We start from the raw sequence: 3652 nt of genomic DNA, 5'->3' as shown, positions 1-3652 counted from the left end.
TCTCTGCTGGTCCTAAAGACTTACCTTCTGCCCTTGCTGTTGCTCAGGAGCTAAAAACTAATTACAGGCGTATTGAGTTTGCTGAAGCTTATGCTGCAGGTAACGCATCTAAACCAAATATACCAACACAAGTAATGTATCCGCCCCAAACTATAACTCAGAATAGTCGGCCATTTTTACGTTTCACACAAGGTAATGCAAATTGGCCAACTCCCATGGAAGTTGATAATGGATCAAGTTTTTATAGACAGAAGGCTAATCTTCCTAAAATACAACAACAATATAAAAGCAACAACATAAAAACATTTCCGGTTCAATCACCCAATTATAATTCTGGGGCACAGCATTCTAATCCTAATTTGACAGGGATGTTTAAGCGTTCTCATGAGCAATTGCACTCAGGTCGATCACCATTTTGCAAAATACAAAAGGTTAATTTCATACCAGATGATAGATAGATAGATATTTATTTATTTCATGCACAATAAATATACAGGAAACAAGAGAAAAAAAAGAAACAGCACTAGCTCGAGGCCATCAGCTGGTTTTACAAAAGAATACTAATTTACATTTCGTTTATGGATTACAAATATTATACAGTTAAGGTTAACTAAATTAAATGAGATAGGTTGCATGAGGCTATAAAACTAGATATCTTGCTTATGTTAAGTGCTGCAGTGTCGGAAAGAAGTTGTGATGGAACAGTCAAGCCAAAAATCCGTTGCCTTTGAATAGAAAAACGAGGCAGATGTCCAAGATATGCTTCACAGATGTGCTCATTGCCTGAAACACATTGCATGATGATACTCCATGACTAAGAAGATGTCCGTGAGTGATCTGCGTGTGGCCCAAACGAAGTCTTGTGAAAACGAGAATGTCTGAATGTTTAGCATCGGAAGGAAAAGTAGGCCTAATTTTTGTTGGATTAATATCTGCATAATGGTGAACATATTCTTTCCACTTTAGTAAGGATTTATTGTTAATATACTGCCGTACATATCTCGACAAATCGGCCTTTTCAAAAGTGTCAAAACAGATAACTGGGTCATTATGAAGACTCTTCGCAACAGAGTCAGCTAGTTCATTGCCTTGGATGCCACAATGGCCAGGAATCCACATCAATTTAATTTTGTTTTTGTGTTTAATTAGCAAATCCCTGGTGTGGGTTACTAGAACGCTGTCCTTTTGAATTTCCAGAGGGCATCAATGGCAGACCGACTGTCAGTACAAATGCAGAAATTGCCCTTGGTTTTCGATGCAATTAAGGCAGGCTTGATAGATAGCAAAGATTTCACTGGTGTAGATGGAGCAATGATTAGGCAGGATACCTTTTCTTAAAACATCAAGGTTTTCAGAGACTACTGCAAATGAGGTTGAAAATTTGGTTTTCGAACCATCGGTAAAAATAAAGTTGAATGCTTTTTGACTTAGCTCAGCTTTATATTCCAGAAAATTTTGCGCGTAGAGTTGTGGACAGGTGTTTTGCTTCTGAAATGTTTGTAAACGGGTTTCAATTGATAAGTCTGACAGCAGCCAAGGCGGGTAGTTTGGGTACACTTTCCGAGTTGGTTTAACTGATACATTTAATTTCTTGGCAGTGATCAGTACACGGTGTATCGCTGAGAGCCGCTTTGGAAGATACTTTCGATTGGAAGCTTTAAGTATTTCGTCAAAGAGGTGGCTGTTATTGCAGCATAAAATTTTGTATATAAGGCTTGCAGTCATGTATTCGATTCTCTCATTTATGCTAGGGAGTCCAGATTCAGTTAGCATATTGTCGACGGGGGTAGTGGTGAAGGCCCGTGTAAGCTTTTCCGCACCGCTGCGTAATATGGAGCACAGAGAAGATTTAAGTTGCTTTTGGCACAGGTTCCATAGATTGGCAGCGCGTAGTCAATTACAGTTAAAAATAATGCTTTAACAATATTACAAAGTGTAGTAGTATGAACAAATGATTTTTTAGACGAAAAATATTTTATAATATTGAGGCGTTTGATAAGTTTATTTCTAATATAATTACAGTGAAACCTAAAAGTGTATTTACAATCACATAAAACGCCTAATATTTTCAAACTGCTGACATTGCTTACATACACATTGTTATGACATAGTTTTATATTTGGGCAGCATTTTTTCCGCCAGATATACAAGGTATTGCACTTCTCATATGATATAATCGCTCCTGACTGAGCCGACCAGACAGTAATGTCATTAAGGACTTTACAAAAAATCGCCTGAACCGTTTCAAGGCTGTCCTCTTTAGTATATATTAAAACGTCATCAGCATAAATCCCGTAACTTACTTTATACTTATCTATAATTTGACTTATTTCGTCAAATGCAATAATAAATAACACTACCGAAAGAGGAGAACCTTGAGGAATCCCATTTTGCAAATCATATATCTCGGATGAAACGCCATTTACTCTGACTATAAATTTTCTATTCGTTAGAAAGTTTTTGACAAAGTTATACATTCTGCCACCCACTTTCCACTTTCTTAGTTGCCTTACGGGCTAAGCTTTTCCGCGCCGCTGCGTAATATGGAGCACAGAGAAGATTTAAGTTGCTTTTGGCACAGGTTCCATAGATTGGCAGCGCGTAGTCAATTACAGTTAAAAATAATGCTTTATTAATGGCCTGAAAGTGTAGTAGTATAGACAAATGATTTTTTAGACGAAAATATTTACTATAATATTGAGGCGTTTGATAGTTTATTTCTAATATAATTACGGGTGACTAAAAGTGTTACAATCAAATAAAACACTAATGTTTTCAAATACTGACATTGTACATTGTTATGACATAGTTTTATATTTGGGCAGCATTTTTTCAAACAGATATACGATTAATTGCACTTCTCATATGATATAATAAACCACATTTGGAGCCGACTGAGCAGTAATGTTAAAGGACTTTACAAAAAATCGCTTGAACCGTTTCCAAGGCTGTCCTCTTTAGTATATATTAAAACGTCATCAGCATAAATCCCGTAACTTACTTTGTACTTATCTATAATTTGACCCATTTCGTCAAATGCAATAATAAATAACACTACCGAAAGAGGAGAGCCTTAGGGAATCCCATTTCACAAATCATATATCTCGGATGAAACGCCATTTTACTCTGACTATAAATTTTTTATTCGTTAGAAAGTTTTTGACAAGTTATACATTCTGCCACCACTTTCCACTTTCTTAGTTGCCTTAAAACTACATTATTGCTCAATGCGGTCAAAGCCTTTTGGAAGTCAAAGGGAAGAGCTGTGATGTGTTTTACTGGATAAAGCATTGAACAGAAATGATTCCGAAAGTTAATAGGGAATCGATGGTACTATGACCGCTTTTAAACCCAACTTGAGTAAGGCTTAACAATTTGTTTCTAGAAGCAAACCATAACTGCGGGCATTGTTTTTCTCAGAACTTTACTATTATATACAAGTAGGGATATGGGCCGAAAACTTGATATATTATCCACTGGTTTGTTTGGCTTGTGGATGGGAGATACAAAAGCGCACTTCCAACTTTGAGGAAAAATACCAGATGAAAAAATGCTGTTATATAGGTTTATCAAGCTCATTTTAAATGAATCGGGGAGATTTTTGATCATTACGTAAGTAATGCGGTCGTGTCCTGGAGAGGAGCCCTTAACC

General features: G+C 36.5%; 1 pseudogene; it reads right to left on the bottom strand.

Annotated features, from left to right (window-relative positions):
* Positions 1-483: 483 nt before the first annotated feature.
* On the bottom strand, positions 484-1774 carry LOC120781650 (annotated as a pseudogene).
* Between the last annotated feature and the right edge of the window lie 1878 nt (positions 1775-3652).

Source organism: Bactrocera tryoni, unplaced genomic scaffold, assembly GCF_016617805.1.
Source record: "Bactrocera tryoni isolate S06 unplaced genomic scaffold, CSIRO_BtryS06_freeze2 scaffold_7, whole genome shotgun sequence".
Classification (NCBI taxonomy): Eukaryota; Metazoa; Arthropoda; class Insecta; order Diptera; family Tephritidae; genus Bactrocera; species Bactrocera tryoni.
Note: the sequence above shows the minus strand (reverse complement) of the source record. Positions and strands in the feature narration are given on the sequence as shown.